At 42.8% G+C, this 19,744-nt stretch overlaps 2 pseudogenes; one reads left to right on the top strand and one right to left on the bottom strand.

The window, feature by feature from the left end:
* The window catches only part of LOC141414899 (Golgi apparatus membrane protein TVP23 homolog B pseudogene), a 109,029-nt pseudogene that overhangs the window by 17,279 nt on the left and 72,006 nt on the right, over positions 1–19,744 (bottom strand).
* Positions 4,832–5,903, top strand: LOC109698051 (signal peptide peptidase-like 3; annotated as a pseudogene).

The following is a 19,744-nucleotide window of genomic DNA, read 5'->3' as shown; positions in this document are numbered from 1 at the left end:
AAACAAAGTTTTTGTACATTTATGATACACCTATCTTATTTTCCTCAAGTCAGGAACAAAAGTAAGGGTCACAAACTGTAGGCACATTACTTTAAGGGCCAGGTGAGAACCACTAGTGGAAACTCTAGGAGAGGTTTTTAACAGTGGCACCACTGACATCAGCCAAAGAATGACAGTAACAGCTAGCAGGAAAAAAATAAACAAATAAAGAACCAACTACTTTTAACCTCAGTTCAGTGACTGATTTTTTTCTTTACCATTTTATACACACCAGTTTTCTATAATCAACATGTATTGTCTTTATAATTGGGAAGTTGTCAAAACTGACTACTGTTTTCTTCAGTTTTTATTTATTTGTTTGCATCTCTGGCACTGAAGTTTGGGGTCATTGGTGTAGGGTACAGCTGGTCTGTCAGCCCCCAGGGGGGTGCACTTGTTGGCTTAAAATACCAAAGTTGTTGGGCTCCTGAGGGAAGTCCTGAGTCATTACCAGGTGAATTATGGTCTATATCCTCTGCTTAGTAAAGTGCAGAAACACTTTGCTCATATATTAAAAGTTTTCATCAAAAACAGTAAATTTTGGGCTGAGGGTATAACTCAGAGGCCTGAGATTTGAGCCCCAGCACCACAAAAAAAAAAAAAAAAAAAACCAGTAATTTAAAAAAAGTATTTACACTGCAAAAAGGAATCTTCCATCATTTGGAAAATTTACCTCTGTGAGTACCTGGTTCCCCAGGGTCTACAGAAAACCTGGGCCACACTGGGCACAGGACTTTATTAATACCTGAGTTAAGTACTGCTATAGGCAGTGATGCCTCTAACCAGAAGATCTTGGTCCTTCCATTCTGGCGTGGAAGAATCCAAGCAAAACACATGGGTGTGGTGAGGAAAATAATGGAGTTTTATTATAGGTAAGAGGAAAGGGGATTACAGGTGGAGTCTCTGCCAGGTGGAATGGAGGCACTGTGTGGAGGAAAGAAGAGAAGGATTTTATTTTAGGTTATTTTAATATCATCCTTAACTTGAAGGTGGGGGAGAAAATCCATGTTACTCCCCATCTCCAGTGGCCTTTGGGCCAGGAGAGGAGCTGAGGGGACGCATGCATACACCCCTGCTAATTCATAGGTTACGTCCATGGGGGAGGAAATTTCCACTCTATTTAACAAAAGGTTTGCAATTGAAATGGAGCTCTCTGAGCTCAGGGAAAGGGAGGGGTGCTCTGAATCAGGCAGTATGGTCTTAAAAGTTCTAAAATTTCCCTAAGTCTAGCCTGCCTCAGTACCACTGTTCTCCCTAGTGAAGGCTGGGACACAGTGATTCCATCACTCACACATACCATGGCAGGGAGGCACCCGTTCATGCAGGTGTTCAGTGTTGGGAAAGAAAATAGCTGCTGACTGGAAGGCTCCGCCATTTGGGGTGGGTGTTCTCACACCAGCCCTACTGGTGTGGCTGGGCTCCTGCCCTCTGCCTCATTTTCCCACCACCAAAGCTAGCCCCAGGCTGCTAACCTGAGTGCCTTGTGGACATAGGTTCTCCCAGGCACAACACTCTACAGCTCCCACTGACTCCCACTGACAGCTCCCAGTGACTGCAAACTAGCTGGGGCTCACAGCTTTAGGGCACATTTTCCAGAAAGCTTTCAAATTGTGTAAACTTCTGTGCAGGCCAAAGGGATCTTGTGAAAGAGCCACATGCCAGCATCAATGGTGAAAGCTGTACTCCTGCTTGGCTCCAGGGTCCATTTCAACACCCCCAGAGCACTTCTTCATCCCTGGCAGAAGTAAAAAAATCATGTCCTTACAGAGTCTGTTCTTGTTAGAAGGAAAGAGCCTTTAAGGTGACTTTTTTGGGATTTCCAAACACCCACCTGTCTGCTCCTGCCCTGTCCTGTTGAATGGACCTCAGTGATGCTGAGAGGTGAGTTCAAGGCTCTGGTTCCAGACCCCATCACCCTGGGTAAGAGTGATAGGCAACAGGTTGCCAAAGAAGCCAGTTTTCTTCACCTCTGCTCTCTTCACTCCTCTCTAACACCACTTTAATCTTCTGCCAGTCATCTTCCCCAAAGGCCTCAACCCTTGTAAAGATCTGCTCTTTGCCAGAACTCATCCTATACATGAAGTCCTCCTAGGACAGCACTTTTCACAGAGACACTCTAATGATGGGTGCTGCTTGTCCCCCAGTTATCACTAAGCAACTGGCCTCAATCCATAAACAACCCACACAGCTTCCTTAACTGTCTTCCTGGGATTCTGAGTCTCTGCACAGCTCTAGCTCGAGAGGCACTTCCACCACTTCCTAGTCAGGTTCCTCCTGCAGGAAAATAGGTTTGAAATGCTTTCTGCTCTCAGAGGCAGCACAGGTTACCCACATGGCTCCAAGGTGCCCATGTGAGATTGAGACTCATTCTGGGGTTGTCACTCTCCCCACTGGGTTCTTCTCCCTTGACAAATAACCCCAGTATTCCAGCCTCAGGTTGAACATTCTTGCTGCCATGTTCTGCATCTTAGTCTACTTTCTGTCCCTGTAACAAAAGACCTGAGACTTGGCAACTTATGAAGAATAGAAGTTTATTTGTCTTTGTCTCATGGCTCTGGAGGCTAGGAAGTACAAGGGTATGATACCAACATCTGTTTGGTATCTCCTGAGGGCTGTCTTGCTGCATCATCACACGGCAAGGCAGAGCACATGTGCTAGCTCCTGTTTCTCCTCCTCTTCTTAAAAAGCTACTAATGCCATTGAGGGTAACTTATCTAATCCTAACCACCTCCCAAAGGTCCCACCTCCACATACAATTAGCATATGACTTTGGGGATTAAGTTTCCAACACATGAACTCTGAGGGACACCCCCAAACCATAGTGGCCTCACAAGCAACCTACCATTCGAATTTCTGTGCTTTCCCTTATTGAACATAGCTAGTTTCTGACAAATACCTTAACTGTTAAAACTAAATATGCTAAATATGTGGTTATTATTAACCACAGCAACCTCATAAAAACCTACATTTGGCATTAATTCAGCCAGGCTCCCTGACTTCCTAGCGTGGTTATATCTTGATTCATCAGTTCTTCATTGTTAGATTACGTTAATAGTATTGTTGGATTACTTTTTCCCATCTGGGTCCAATAAAGTTAATTGTAGCGTTCTTTCTCTACCATCTGTAGCAGAGGTCATCTGTTTACTAACTATGGTTCACACTGGAATCTACAACTAGAAAATGTTTTCTTCCTTGAGTTCACTAAAACCTTTAAGAGCCCTAATGGAGAGAATGATAGGTAGCTAACCCTGACCTCCTTCATTTGATCTCTGCCTATTTTATAAACTGGGAGAAGGGTTATCCTCAGGTTCCTGCTGTGGCTTGCCTTCAATATTCCTTTTAATGGCCAATCTTTTAACAGCGTTGGCAACTGTCTCTTCTGTTTACTCTGCCTGTGTTCATAACTCACAGGTTTCTTTGTTGTTTTTGCAAATGGTGTTTTACAGGCTTCCACATCCTTCTAACTTGACATGCCTCCCATCAGAGCCCCACTTCCTGGTATTAGCAGTAAAGAAGCTATGAAAGAAAATGAACAAATCAGAAGAAAAACAGTGCATAAACATATCTCCAATGGTTACCAGTTCAGGCATAGTCGTTCTCTTCACCAAACTGGACCCCACTCTTGTTTCTTCACCCATTTTCCTGTGCTTAAACCTCTGTTCACTCAGAGCAGATCACCCTCAGAGCTCTGTGCTGGGGTACAGACACTGTCCGTACTTGATTTTTTTGTTTCTCCTTTATAGAGTTTTATACAAATATAAAATTATGCACCTTCCAACCTACAACTCCAATAAAGACACTTATTCAATTAAACAAAACCTCTTTAAAAATATTTTAACAATATACAAACTTACATTCATAACATAACCTGATAATTAAAGGACTCCATGAAAGGTTATAGTACCTACAAGAGAATTTACAGCTGCCTACAAGTTTACAGATTGGTTTATAGTTACATATATTGCTCTGTTTTAAGAAATACCAATAATACAAATGTATGATTTATAATATCCCCATTATAGCAAGAAAAAATAGATTCGTAAAATAAAATGTTCTTTAAATATTTATTATCCCAAATATTTAAATGATTATTCTCATTAAGACATAAAAATAACACCCTTTAAGTGGTAAAAGATTTTATTAGCCCAAACCACTGAAGAGCTTCCAGGCAGCTCCAAAGTAAAATCTGGCTGTGTCTTCCATAAAATAAATAGAACAAAAGCAATCCCTGGCATCCCTTAAACATAACTATAAAGATTTCATTCATATTAATTAGACCTTAAGTAAATTGTTACAAAATAAAAATAAAAACAAAATTTTAGCAAGGCATGGTGATACCTTTCTGTAATCCCAGCTCTTGGGTGGCTGATGCAGGAGGTTCACAAGTTTGAGGTTCACAAGTTTGAGGCAGACCCTACCTCATAAAGGGGAAAAAAAAGGCTCCCTTGTTCTCCGCACCTCGCCGCGGGTGAGGGAGGCCCAAAGCGGAGCCCGCCCCGCCCCAGGGCCCAGGGACCGGGGCCGCCTCGGAGCCCGGCCTTTCCCTACCAGCCGCCTTCCCGGCCGGCCGGTCCATCTGTCCTCCAGCCTTGCGAGCCGGCCAGCGAGCCAGCCAGCAAGCACCAGGCCCCGCCACGCCCTCTGCTCCCGGTCCCAGCGCCCTGGCCGAGCAGACCTACTCCTGATGTGACTATCCAGGGCTAGTGCCCTTAAGTAAGTTGCCCCAGGTCACGTGGTTGGTACAGGACAGGCAAGAGCTGAACCGACGGCATCTGCCTGTCCTACTCCCTAGTGGATTCCAGTCAAGTGTCTACATTTCTGATACCCATTCTTCTTATAGTCTATGGTAGTTTCAGGTCCCTTAATATGGACTTTGAAAAATCAAGATAAGGAGAAACACAGTAACAGTTCTTCTGGGTCTTGCAATGGCAACAGCATCAATAATAGTATCCAAACTGACTACACAGGCTCTGTTCCTTCCAATTGGAACATCCGGCTCCCTTCTAGTAATGTTCTTCTTTTACTCAGTTCAGTTTTTACAATATGTACAGCTGTTCTTGGAACGTTAGCGTTTGCTTTTCTTCTTCTCCTGATGTGCCAGTATTTAACAAGACCCTGTTCTCCTCAAAACAAGATTTCCTTTGGCTGCTGCAAGCGTTTCACTACTGCTGAGTTACCATCATTCTCTCTGTCAAGCTCATCCTCATCCGGGTTCTCACTGGCCATTGGCTTCTCATGGATGCTTTTGGGTCTCTGTGTCGCCATGACTGACCTGCCAAGCCTCAAGGTCTCCTGCCTGCTTCTCTCAGGGCTTCTCATCTACAATGTCTTTTGGGTATTTTTCTCAGTCCACATCTTTAATGACAATGTCATGGTGAAGGTGGCTACACAGCCAGCTGACAGTACCCTTGATGTTCTATCAAGGAAGCACCACTTGGGACCCAATATTGGGCGTGATGTTCCTCACCTGTCTCTCCTGGAAAATTGGTCTTCCCAAGCTCCACAGGCAGTCACTTCTCTATGTTGGGCATTGGGAACATTGTGATGCCTGCTCTCCTGTTGTGCTTTGTCCTTTGCTATGACAACTACAAAAAAACAAGCCAGCAGCAACTCCTGTGGTGCCTCCAACATCTCTGGGAGCATGCAGAAGGTCTCCTACTTTGACTGCACCCTCATCGGGTACTTTGCTCACTGCTACTGTGGCATCTCCTACACACCGAGCTGCCCAGCCTGCCCTTCTCTACTTGGTGCCACTTACCTTATTGCCACTTCTCACCATGGCCTATTTAAAGGGTGACTTACAGCGGATGTGGTCTGAGCTGTTCCACTCCAAGTCCAGCAGCTCCTAATTCCTGGAAGTATGATGGATCGCATCAAAAGTGACCAGAATGGCATCATCATCCTTTTCTCTCACTATGTGGTTTTGTTTCCTCCTAAAGCTGGCCTGGTACTCAGAGGTGTACCTGTTTAAGGAACTGCCCTCTGCCTGGAGTTTGCATCTAAAGAGAGTGTGTTTTCAGGAGAGGGTGTTGGATTGCCCACCCACTTCCTTCTCTTCCTGAGGTTGGAAGTAACAGGTTCCTTCCCGGTGCTCCTTCCTTCCGTTTTTATGGATCTGCACCAGACTGTTACCTTTTGGGGAGATGGAGATTTAGCTGTTTAAAAACTGCAAATGGCAAGGAATTCTAGAACTTTTGAACACTAAAAGGGTGAAAAAATTTAGCAACCGAAGTTTCTTTAGTGAACCCTCCAAAACTTTCCTATGGGGGACTCAGTTTCAGAGAACTAAGACAGAAGCTCTTCTGTTGTTCTTTTTTTTTGGGGGGGGGGATTTATTAAATATTTTCTGTGGTGTGAAGTGACTTATTAAAAAAGAGAAAGAAAAGAAAACCTTTAAAAAATTATAACTACTAGCCCCAATTTTGTGTTTACTTGCTTGCATATGTGTAAGATAGGAAATTTTACCTATATTAAAAATTAACCAGTTTTTCTAACTCATATATAAACCAAAGTGCTCACTCACAATGGAATCAAAACCTAGTTCTGAAAACAATCTAGAAATAATATGTAAACACAAAGAGCTTTGAGCTAGACTAAGAGCATCCTCCTATGTTCTGTGTATCAAAATGCAAAGATCTGTTACATAGGTAAGTGAACATACTAATTTGGAATATAGATGTTACATGACACTGTGCATATATATGTACAGCTCAATAAATTCTGACAATGTTTCTAGTGACACCATACTTTCCAACCCCAACTGGTAAAAAGAAAATAGAAACTTAATGTGAAAACAATGAAGTTTTTAAGTGGAAAAACAAACCCAAAAGTCCACTTTGACAGACTGAACTCTAACCATTCAGAGTCAAGAATCTCTTCGGTCGGGGACAGAACACATAAGCTTTCACTTTCTTCAGGAAGTCTGATCATGTCCAGTGTTGTCTTAAAAACTGCTTTCCAAGATATGAGGTAGCCATGCTGGTTAAATTCTTCTTGCTGCCCATATAGGTTGGTACCTTGTAACACCACACCCATGAGATAACCACAGCCAACTACTTTACTCTGAAGGAGAAGAGAGCACTAAAGGCAAATATCACCCACAGCACTGGACAGGCAATAGTCCTAACCAAAAGATTCTTGATTCAGCCTCTGAGACAGTTTTATTATTTTGATAAGTTGCCTTTCTGGGCTCAAACACCCAGTGACTTTTTCCATCCTCATCAGTATGATTCTACCTATGACAGTCTTCACTGCCCAAAGGTCATATGACAGTAACAAGATAATTGTCATCATGTAGGCAGTAAAGCAGCTGCTGAGAAATTCACTGAGAAGATAGACTACAATTGTACTGACTCAAAAGAACAAATGGAAAAATGATGCCACTTGATGACTGATTCTAGATTTTTTTGGTCTATTAGCTGTCCCCTCTTCTGCATCAAATAGTGAAATATCTTCGGTGTCATCATTACTGTCTTGTGGCAACATCTCCATACCTGTTTAGATGACTTCATAGCTATGTTCATTAGGATGAGCCACTAGAAATGCATGAATCAAAGTATGAACAGGAACCAAACTCAGCAACAAAACCTAGGACTCCAGAGTGGGCTCATTCCTAATGTCCTTTTCCTTTTATTATGATGTGAACTGATGAGTCAGTTGCATTTAGTTTATTTCCCATATAGTTAGGAGGGAGAAGTCTGAATATATAGGCTTTTTTTTTATAAGTCAGTATGAACCTGAACAGGAATTGCATTTTGCCAAGAGTCGGCAAGTCAAAAGTCAAACTAGCACATCAAATTGCTCTCCAAACAGAATGAAACTGAAGTGTATATGGCTCAAGTCTGACCACAGAAAAAGCTCTTCCAAGATAACCTGGATGTAGCATTTGTTCCCAAAGAAGAAGTCAAAGGCAGGGGCAGTTTCTTCAGAAAATCTGCTGTAGGCTTGCTGGACAGACAGGGAAACCCAAGAGTAATCATGTCAGAGCATTTAAAGACAGGTCTCTTATTTGGCAGCTTTAGATGGGTATCTTCACCTTCTTCCAGCCTGAGTCTCTGCCCCAAGGGTAACAATGGGTTCTGGACAAAGACAGTTCCCTAACTTCTATGCTTTGTAACAACAAAGCTGATCTATCCCATCCCAAACTTGACTGACTACTCCTTGGCACTCAGTACAGAATACCTTAGACACCCCACAACAGCAGTGCACATGAGTGAACACAGAACCAAGGATGTGCATGTACATGTTATTCAAACCTCAAACTTGAAAACTGCTATCTTCATTTTCAGATGGAGAAACCAAGGCACAGAGTAGACATGCAAGTTGTTGAAGGGTGTGCAGCCAGAGAGTTACAGAGAAGGAATTTGAGTCCAGGCATAGATCCTAACTTTAAACCAGTACACCAGACAACCTGCCTGCATCAATGGGCACTGATTTCATCTGATGTGATCAGAACATATACTTCTGTGACAGCAATCAATGCTCGGAATGCATTTTTGGGTAACTCCCTTTCCTATGTATTGTACAGATGTTTGTGGAGAGCCGGCGATTGTCAACACTGCCCTCTTGTTTACTGAGAGTGTTTAATGGGAGAGAAATTTGTTCAAACAAACATGCATAACTCTACTTAGGGTCAGTGATAATCAGGCCAGATGACCCCAACTGAAGGGTCTGGGGTGGCTTCCCAAAAGAAACAACATCAGAGCTGAGCCAGTGCTGGGAATTAAGTTACAGTTACCAGTTGAAAGAAGATGGAAAAGTGTAGTCCAGATAGAGAGAAAGAATGTGCTAACATCCTGCGGTTGGTGAGGGCACGGCAGGAAGGAGGGTCTGGCCAGGTGGAAGACTGGCGTACTGTCAGGATGAATGGAGGGCAGAGCCAAATCATGGAGAATTTTACAGGGAAAGGGGAGAATTTGGATCCAGAGCAACAGGGAGCCTTTGAAGGGATTTAGTCAGGAGGTTAGTTGGGAAATTGGAGGATAACAGGATCTTGTTTGTATTGGAAAAACTATAAGATCCTGGAGCAGGAATTGGGGCCACAGTGCATGACAGTTAACAGGTGGCAGTAACTGTCAGGTTGCTGGGCAAGGGGATAAGACCTCACAAAAGTAACTTTGCAGATGGTTTGCTCCTGATTCCTCCCATCCTTCATTGAGAATCTTAAGTCCATATCTGTTTGTTAATAAAAGTTATCTTGTACTTTCAAAGCAAGGCTAATGCCTTATTAGCTCAATAATAGAAACCTCCCACTGGGCTTGCACAGTGTAACATTTCAATGTAGGTTATCATTGGTAGGATGGCATGTTCTTCCTATTCTATCTTTTGTTGATTCTCATTCTAAGGCAATGGACTGATTTAAAGAGAATGGTTCCTGGAGTAAAAGCCCTTTCCTGAGCAACAAGCATCATTACCTTCACAAGAAGTCAAGGATATGTATCTTTACTAGTAAACTAGAAGGCTCCTTAGTCACCACTCCAGCCACATCAGGTAAAATACCAGGGTCTTATTTCCAGAGAGAGAGGGGTATAAAAGACAACAGTGGGAATTGCCCAATTCAGCCCAAGGAGACTCTGCTCCTAGGAACAGGTTTGAACCCATGTAAGTGGGTTCACCACCCCACCCAGAAGGCTGGACACATTACTAATATGCTATTGGTACGATTGCTAGAATCTCAGTTCCACACAGAGGGCCCAAGGATACGCTCAAAGATCCACTGACCTCCTGCTCTGCCTTGTAAAATGAATAAATTGCCACAGGAAAGGGATGGGAAAAGAGAGCAACTAAAAAAAAAAAAAAAGCTACAGTCAAATGGGGCAAAGTAACATTTCAGGAACTTCATTCATTTCGCACAAGCTTTCTCTGAATCTGTCTAAAAGCAGTTTAGGAAAGGAAAGAGGTAGAAAGTGGAAGAGGCCAGGCCAATCCCACTGCCATCCTGGGATTTCATTCAGGGTCTCTTATTGTTTCTTCTTCTGATATTTCTGTCTCCTCAGAAATTGACAGCAGACAGAGTCAACCACGGTGCCCAGCCCATGATTCCATTTAGTCTTGGGTTGGCCTGAAGAGGTTAAATCACACAGTGGGCCTCACAACTTTAAGAAAACAATGATATATTCCAAGAGGGAATGAAGAGACCTAGCAATCCAGAGTTTGATTTCTGACCTATTCTTTGTAGTGAGAGGAGCTTTTGATCAGGAGAGAAAGGCAGTTTCAACTGGGAAGAAATCCAAGGGAGAGAGAGAGCCCTTCCTATGCTCATAAAACAAAGAGTGAGAAAACATGATCAAGAGAGATATGTGTTGAGGAAACTGAGTAGAATTTTCCTTAAAAAAAAAAAAGTTCCACTCTCTCTGCAGATTCAGAACAGACAGATGTCCTAGATCCAGGCCTTCAAGGGGTTTGAAGTGGACCTGTAAACCATACCTCACAGGTCCTTCCATCCTTCCACTTGAGATTCCCCAGGGAATCAATGGGAATTGTAGACAATTCCTTATGATTCCTTTCCACAATGGTTCATGAACTTTAAGTTGGTGAATAGTTAATCCACTCTCCCATTGTTTCTGCCAATGACTGCCACAATTATGCTGAATAAAAAGTCACCCTAAAATTCACTGGCTTAATATAATCACTCATGCTTACTCACACATGCACTGTTGTTGTGTGTCATCTCACCAGCAAGGCTTGGCTCTGAGCTGCAGTTGGGCCTAGCCCTGCGCAGGTCTCCAGCTCTGCATGTTCTTGTGAGTGACCACTGAAGGATGAGAGCAGGACCATGCAATGATCTGTCATTCTATCCCCACACCACTAGCCCAAGTGAGGCCCATAGCCAAACCCAAAGCCAGCTCTAGTGCAGGAATTTTGAAGTCACATGGGAAAGGGAGGTGGGGGGCTCGGAACACCTGCCAAACTTGTGAAGAAAAGAGAATAATCATGCTAATACTTCTGAAGTGCTTTCCATGAGCTGCTATATACACTTCTGGACATTAACCTACTTGTTCCTGCCACAACCCTCCAAGTCCTATTACCGTCTTTATTTTTAGGTGAGGAGTGAAAGCATCAAGTAACTAGCCCTAGTCCACACCATACCACTTGCTGGGTTGGGACTTAGAGCCCATTGTCCAACTCTGCATCTCACCACTCTGGGATGCTGCAGCCAAAGGTCTCTGCCAGGGTGCCAGGGGAGGGTCCAAGCCAGGCTTGGGGCTGGAGGAAACATGTCACTTGTGGCTATAGTTTCTGAGAACCATGAACTTGTCAGAGGAATATTTACCTCTGTTTTGTCCAAAGTTACCATGGAGTCAACGACTATACCCAACATAGAAACCAGCTCAGTAATAGGGTCCCACTTTGTATCATCATCCAGATATCTGCTGGGCAATGATTGTCTTCTCTCTCACCTAATGGATCTGGGTCACAGGTGCTCAGGAAAGAGGTCCACACTGATGGAGAAGAGTACAAACCACAGGGAGTCCCTGCCCTGAAGCACAGCCTGGGATGCACCAGCAGCTTACCACTCAGTCTTCCCTACAACGTGATGTATCATCTGGTTTCCATTCAGGACCTTAAGTGTCTCAACCTCCCACTTTCTAAAACAATGGCCACTTGGGCAGCTACATGGAAAGAAAGGCTGTCTTTTTATATTGTCTGACAGGAGAGAAACTGGTTGATTCTAATGGCTTATTTTTTAAAATGTATTTATTGTAGATCTGAAAAGCTTGCTGGTCTATACACAGTGCTTATCAGATTTTGCCCTTAAGACATTTGAATTCTAATTGGCTTGTTGCCAACTGTCTACTACACTCAGAATTGGGATAGATCTGTTGTTCAAGAATGTGGAACAGGACTGGAGATGTGGCTCAAGTGGTACAGCACCTGTTTTTCAAGTGCTAAGTCCTAAATTCAAACCCAGTACCACACACACACACACACACACACACACACACACACAGAGTGGAGAAGAAAATAACTGTAAATTTTTTTTTGAAGTTCAAACTTTAGCAACAAGCTTGAAATGGGAATAGTCAAAAGCCATTAAGAGTGATAGGAAAGAGATTAGTCTGCACTTTGCAACATAAACATGTTTAAACTGACATCTGTACCTATCAAAGAAGTGCTTTACTGTTAGGTTGCTGGAGAGCACACCACCCCTGCTTTTCTGAAGACGTGTTTGTACATTATTCAGTCATCTGTATTCCAATGCCCTAAGACATTTCATGAACTTCTTGCAGTTCTGTAAAGTGAACCATCCATTTTATATATAGAAAAGTGCTTCCTATGCTGATGATAAAAATGTATTTTTGCAAGAACCTGCTGTGAACTTGACTTCTTTTTAAGCTATTATCCAGATGACTGATAAAACAGGTCTGCAGAAATTAACCCCTAGTTGATATCAAGTGGAGAAGGAAGTAGATGTCTTATTGTCCACAGAAGACACCAGAAACTAATGACATTAGAGGTAGAGCAACTCTATGAAGCAGCCAGTGAGTTGAGACAATGTTGTCAAAGATGGACTCCCTGGCTGGCACAGTGCAAACTGGCCTCGTTGGTATTGGGCCAAAGTAGCTCATCCCACATCTACTGTGAACATAGGGTTGCTCCCTTTCTTGGCTGTCTGAATGCCCTAGCAATCCATAACAACCTTCCCTTCAAGTATACAAAGTTCCTTTCTTCTGGATGAAGTTTTAAAACAAATAAGGAGGAGGCAGACATTTATACTATGGCAGAAAAGACTCATCTGTCATTCCTGGTTCAGCACCAATGCCTTGGATTGCTGAGTTCATGCCTGACAGATTTTTTTGCCAATGACACATGGAGAGGATTATTTGAATTTCAGGAAAAGGAGGAAAGATGTGGCTTGAATACATACCTTTGCTACCTCCCAACCCTCACCACAATGGACAGAAAAGGGACTTTCAAAAATGCATAAATCTGCAAGAACAAATAGACTGGGAGGCGAGACAACAGTGACAAAACACAGCAGCCACAGTGCAGGCAGACCAAGTGCTAAGTCACTCAACCGGCCCCCAGTGAGCCCCTAGGAAAAGCCAGGAACAGCTGAAGCACTATTGGAGAACTCCCAAATGGTTCCAAAGATGGCAGCTCCGGGAAATGGTGAAAGCAGAGCAAAAGTGGGGCAAAACCCCTAGAAGTTTAGGTTGTGATTTTTAAAATTATTCTGTGCAGTATAGGAGAGAATACTGATGCAGTAGCTAGAGTCCTGACCTCTCTCCTTCCTTGTGCTCAGCAACTCCAGGGCGGGGAGGCAGAGGGGTGATGGAGGCTCAAGCTTTCTTCTGTGGGTGTTTTCACATCTGAGTGATGCCAAGGACCACTGGGGCAAGGGCACTGTAAAGAAATAGGGACAACAAGAGTATTGGCACACAAGTATGGATACCTCCAACTCTCTCCTCCCACATAATCCATGGCACCTTAGCAGACAACCTTTTATCCTCCACAAGGATATTAAGGATCCTTCTGGGTCAACAGGAAAATCCTAAGACACTGGTGGTGTGAGTTCCCAAAGAAGTGGCTCCACTGAGTTGCCATAAAGTACAAGTGACGTCAGCTAAGCCTCAAAGCTTCAAGTATAGCCAAAGTCAGCCAACCTCAGAGCTTCTGGACAGGTGTTTAGTCTCCCACTCTTAAATAGGAGCAGATGAACAGACAGAACCATGTAACTGCATAAACTTCAAATGTGAAATATGGAGACAAAACCAGACAAATGAAAAAACAGGAGAAGGTAACTTAAAAAAATACTAGCATGGAAGTCCCCAGAAAGACAGGACGTGGTGCTGCATCTAAGAAAAAAAGGGCAAACTTATGCACACAAGTGTTTTTAAGGGATGGTTAGAGAACAAAAAAAGAAAGAAATTAAATGATGGGGAGAGAGAGAGAATAGAAGAGAAAAAAATTAGAAGATTCAGTTCCAGAACTCCAATACCCATAAGGAGTTCCACAAAGAGAGAAGAGAGCAGATTTCTGAAGGGACAGGTAAAAGTGGAGTCACACTGTGGTACATCACATAAGATTTCAGAACTTTGGGAACACAGATCCTACAAGCTTCTGGAGAGAACAAACAAAAAGGAAAGAAATTCACACAAAGACCAGGAGCCTGAATGACAACTCGTGAATGGCCTTGGGAGCTCATGACATAGCTCAAGTGGTAGAGTGCTTGCCTAGAATTGGCTTCTCAACCTCAACACTGAAAGCTACAATGCACACCTGGAATTGTCCAACCTAGGGATTGAGAGGGGGTAGAAGGGAGGCATTTTCGACTTTGAAGACTGCAAATAAGCACTGTTTATGAGCCCCTTTTGTTCTCTAATAGTTCCTGAAGATGTGCTCAACAGAAACAAGAGTATAAATTGTAAAGGGAGAAACAAGGGGTGTAGAAAAGAGATTCTAAGTCAAAGTGTTGTAGGACTGGGCAATCTCTGGAAGCTCTGGTCAAGAGACACCTAGAGTTTTGTATCCCCTGTGGAAAGGATCCAGGCAGGACGTGTAAATGTAGTAAAGGAGCTAATGAAGTTTATTATAGGTGAGGGAAGGCATGGTTCCTGCCAGGTGGGGCAGAAAGGAGGCAGGCCAAGAGGAGAGCAAGAGAGTTCTTTTGTCTTAAGTTGCATGGGAAAAATCTGAACAGTTCTTGTGAGTTGAGCTAAGGTGATTGACAGATTTGATTTACTCTGCACATGCACTTAAGCTAGCTCTTAGGTATTTTAGTTACATGCATGGGGTGGGATTAATATTCACATTTTAAGCAAGGATTTGCAATTGAAAAGAGCTCTGCTACTAGAAAAGGTCACATGGTGCCTGAGCCCCAATAACTTTTACCCTATTTAGCCTGCCTCAAAAAGAGGGATGAAGGTGTAGCTCAGTGATAGAGCACTTGCCTACCATGTGCAAGGCCCTGGATTCAATTCTGCACAGAAAGAAAGAAAGGGAGAAAGAGAGATTATATAGATAATGAAAGGTGGTCCCAGGATGAAAGAGAGCACCAGGTATAGGACATCCTCACAGAATTCCCTGCACAAGTGGTTCCAGATCAGCCTTGGCCAGAGACAGTTGGGTGAGATTGGGAGGGTGAAGGTGGATCAGCAGTCCTATTATTGAGGGGTAAAAGATGGGTACAGGGTACACATTGCCACTGGCCTGCTGTCTCATTTATGGAAGCCTTGCCTCAGTAATCCAGCTGCTGCTGGTCCTCTTCCTTTGGCTACTTAAAATCCAAAGAAACAAAAAGATGTGAAAGAAATGTCATTTAGTATACAATGTGCCTTAGTAGTGAATAGAATTTACATGCTGTTTTAGATTGAATGTTTACATGCCCCAAAATTCATATATTATGTGATGGCAAGGTCCTTGGGAGGAAATTAGAATTAAATGAGGTAATGAGGGTGGAGCCCCCCCTCATGGGATAATTGCCCTTAGAAGAAGAAGAAAAGAGCTCTATCTCTCCACTACATGGGGACACAGCAAGACAGCCATAGGGGGAACTAAATCAGCCAGTGCCTTATGGTGGACTTCCCACCCCAGAGAACAGATTGTATGAAGCTACTCAGTCTATGGTGTTTTATTATAAAAATCCAAACTGACTAAGCCACGTGCACATAATAAGATAAATGTTGAATGCTGAGCTCATCAAAGTTACAAGACAGCTGAATTGGGAAGATGCAGGGCTGGGAAGTATGTGAGTGTGCTAGGGGGTTGGAGTGGCTGATCGTGGGAATGAAAAAAAGTTAACTGCTCACCTGCCAAGAGGAAACAATAGTACCTAAAACCGAAGATTCATGATATAACACCATACGCATGTTATTAAAATAATGGGCTAAAAGAGAAGAAAGTAGTTGCCTCCAAAGATCAGAAGGAAGAGGAAAGGGGATTACTGCCTTAAAAAAAAAAAAGCAAAGCTCCCTGTCAATAATACAAACATAAAACTTTTTATTGAATGGAAGTCTCCATTCACAATGTCCAAACTTAGAACATGTACATTCTAGTAGATACAGGTGAAAGATTAGGAAGCCGTTAAAATTATGTTTCCAATGAATAAGGATTGAAATATTCAAAATATAAATTAGGTGAATAGGATGGTACACAAAAATTACATATATAGTTCAATCCAAATATGAAACCAAACAGTGCTGAGAAAAAAAGGTTGAAAAGTAAATACCAAAATGTGCACAGTGATGATCTTGGGTGATGAGATGATGAATTTCGATTTCTTTTTCAATTTTTCCCTATTGTCCAAGTTACCATCACCAAGCCCAGTTTGCTCTTGTAAGTGGAAGAAAAGAAAAAAGTTATCATTTTTTAAGCTCCCACACAACAAAAGTCTCCCTGAAATTAATTAGGATATCATCTTACCTATGTATATAAAATGTAAACAGTATTAGGAAGAAAGAGAAGTAATTATACACAGGATTTTTCTCTTTCTATTCAGCAGCTGTTCAACCATCCATTAGCACCACATTCTGACTTGGAGATGCAGGATGTGAACAAAGAGCCCACGGGCCTGTGCCAGGGCCTGGACTTTTTTGTACAAAAAAATAACAAAAGTATTAATTCTGTTAAAATATCATTTCACTAAAATATTGAAATTTTTGCAGCTCAGTGTTTGCTGAGTATAATTTAGAAGCTGGCTGAAGTCAGGTCCCCTTCATCTATGGTGTGTCCTCACCATCTCAACCTCATTAATCCATTCCACAAACATGAACTGTGCATCTGTCCTGTGCTGACATTCTGTGCTACACACCATGTGGGGACTCAAAGATACATCCTAGCTTAGTCTCTAGTAATGAAATTGTATGAGAGCATAGTTGACTATAATACAAGAGCAAATTCAGTAAGAGTCATGACAAAGGTATAAAGAGCTTCTGAAGGGAGGGCAGGTATGGGAAATATTAACTCTCAGCTCACCACAATGTAATGTGGGTCAGTTCTGTAAAATTCTCTCGTTGAAGGGCTGCTCATTCCCTGCATGATTCACTACTTCACAAAAATGACTTTAAAAAAATACAGGGAGGTGTGGCTCAAGCAGTAGAGCACCTGCTTTGCAAGCCTGAAGCCTTGAGTTCAAACCCCAATCTCCCCCCAGGTCACCGGAGGCTCACACCTGTGATCATAGCTACTTGGGATGCTGAGATTGGGAGGATCACAGTTCGAGACCAGCGCAGGCAAATAGTTCACAAGACCCCATCTCCAAAATAAGCAAAGCAAAACGAACTGGAGGTGTGGTTTAAGCAATAGAGCACCACTTTGCAAATGTGAAGGCCTAAGTTCAAACCTCAGTCCCATAGAAAAAACCCAGTCCCACCAAAAAAAAAAAAAAATGCAGGGAGAGGTATTTAAACAACGAAAAGAGTCTCCCTGGTGTGAGTAGTTCACCGTGTAATACAGCTCTGGTCTCTATATTCTAACAAGCTGCAGACACGTTTACCTTTCTTCTCTTTGTTTCTTGATCATGTGAACTTGTGAGAAGGACTTTTTTTCTTCTTTTGCCATTTCCAGTAGATAAGGAGACTTACCTTTTTTCCTAAGACAACACAGAAGAGATGCTCACTTCTACACATTCCCATTCCAAAAAAGAATGTTATTAATCCTTTTTTACAAGTAAAAAGAATACACTCCTGATGATGAACTGTCTTCCCTACCTCTCCTGATCTCACACACTGAGGATGTACTGTGTAGAAAGGAGTCAGAGGGAAGCTCTGTGGAACCACCCTACGCAGGCTGCTCCTCGGCCTGCTAGTACTGTGCCTTTCCTAAGCTAGAGGAGTACATAGGAGATGCAGTGGTCTGCAGTGGTCACAGCCTCACTCTTGGGAATGCTAAAAGCTATAGGCACATGATGTTTAGTCAGAAGTGTTCTTGCAAATTACAGTGCTAAGTCAATCACCACACAACAAACAACTTTAACCTACTCCCCGTGGAGCAGTGTTCCCTAGGTGGCAAGCCTGTATCTTGTATCACATGGGCAGACCAGTAATTGGTTATTTGTTCAAAACAGTAAAAGTAAGAAATCATTTAAAAATACATACATAACCATTTTAACTTCAAACACATCTTTGTCAATCTTTTGAATGTGAGCCAAGAGCCTTTGCTGAATCCAGTGGTCCTTTCTGGAAAAGTCACATATATAATGCATGCATTTTTATTTCCAGGTAGGGCATCTTGAAGCAATTAATGTAGAGTCCTCTATGTTTTTACAACTCTCCCATCCCTTCCTTCTACAGTTGTCTCACAGATCTAGTTTGACAATCATATTTTAGTCAACTCATCCTTGCCAACTTTTCCAAAGTAGTCAAATTAATACATATTTAAAAATTTCATTTTACTCATTAGTTTGTGAGATGTCCAACAAATTTTGCATTTTAAATAATTTCAATGGCAGAGCAGCTCTTCTGGGCACCAGTGGCTCATACCTGTAATCCTAGCTGCTTGGGAGGCTGATATTTGGAGGATTGTGGTTCCAGGGAAGGCTGGGCAAAAAAGTTTACAAGACCCCATCTCAAAAGAAAAAGTTGGGCATGGTGGTGAGCCCCTGTCATACCAATTATGATGGAAAGCTTAAATAGGATTTTGGTTCAAGCTGGCCTGGGCAAAAAGTGAGACCCCTTTCTCCAAAATAGGCAAAGCAAAAGGGGTTGGAGGCATGGTTCAAATGGTAGAACAGCTGCCTGGCAAAATGCGAAGCCCTAGTTCAAACCCCAGTTCCACCAAAAATTTTTTTTAAATAGCAACCCTTTTTGCTTTAGCAATTTTTCAGATAGTTTCTCATGCTTTTTGCCTGGACTGGTCTCAGACCTTGCTCCCCTTATCTGTGCTTCTTGCATAACTGGAATACAAATGTGAGCCACTGTGCCCAGCTTGTTCTTTGAGAGAGGGTCTCACTAACTTTTTTTCTTTTTTGCTTGGGCTGACCTGGAACCACAATCCTATCTCCCCTCCCAAGTAGATGGGATTATAGATATGAGCCACTGCACCCAGCCAACTCCCTCTCTTGAGACACAGGAGCCACTGGAAGACTCTGAAGCCACAGGGTGAGCTGTAGCTAGTACCCTCTGCTAGTCTGAATTGGACTGCAATGTGAACATAATGTCAGCTGCTGAGATTTGGGTTGGGTATAGCTGTTGCCTAGGAAAAATATAACAACAGTTGTCAGAAGCAAGAGAAGCATGGAGCTCGTGGAGGAGTCAGCAAGGGACTGCAGCCCTGTGGCCCAGCGCTGGGGCTGACCCTTGCCATTGGAAGCTGGGTTCCATGAGGTAGGTCAAAGCACTGTATAAGAATTGTCTGTCCCTTGGCTAAATTTGTGGACAGGATGAAATTAATATTGAAGTCCGGTTTGTGTGAAGTGCTGACCAAGGGAAAAGAGAGTTTTGGAGGCTATCTGGAGGCTTCAGAGGGGCAAAGGCCACAGCTCCTGTGGGCTGGGCAAGAGGATTATGGCAGTGAGCCTCTAGGCCTTTTCTTCTCTAATCCAATTCACATGGTTACCAGACATCTCCCTAAAATATAGAGAATTTCCCTCACTGTTGATAAACTTTCTATAGTGTGTCTCCATGTTACACATAGATCACTGCAGAGATTCCAGAACTAAACTCCCCAGAATAAGACCTATGTTAATCTTCCCTTTTGTCTCAGTGGGGCATGACACAGTATATTCCAAGTTCTAGGTACCTAAAAAATGTTTCTTGAGTGGGAT

This window comes from Castor canadensis, chromosome 12 (assembly GCF_047511655.1).
Source record: "Castor canadensis chromosome 12, mCasCan1.hap1v2, whole genome shotgun sequence".
Classification (NCBI taxonomy): Eukaryota; Metazoa; Chordata; class Mammalia; order Rodentia; family Castoridae; genus Castor; species Castor canadensis.
This window is presented reverse-complemented; position numbering and strand designations above follow the sequence as displayed.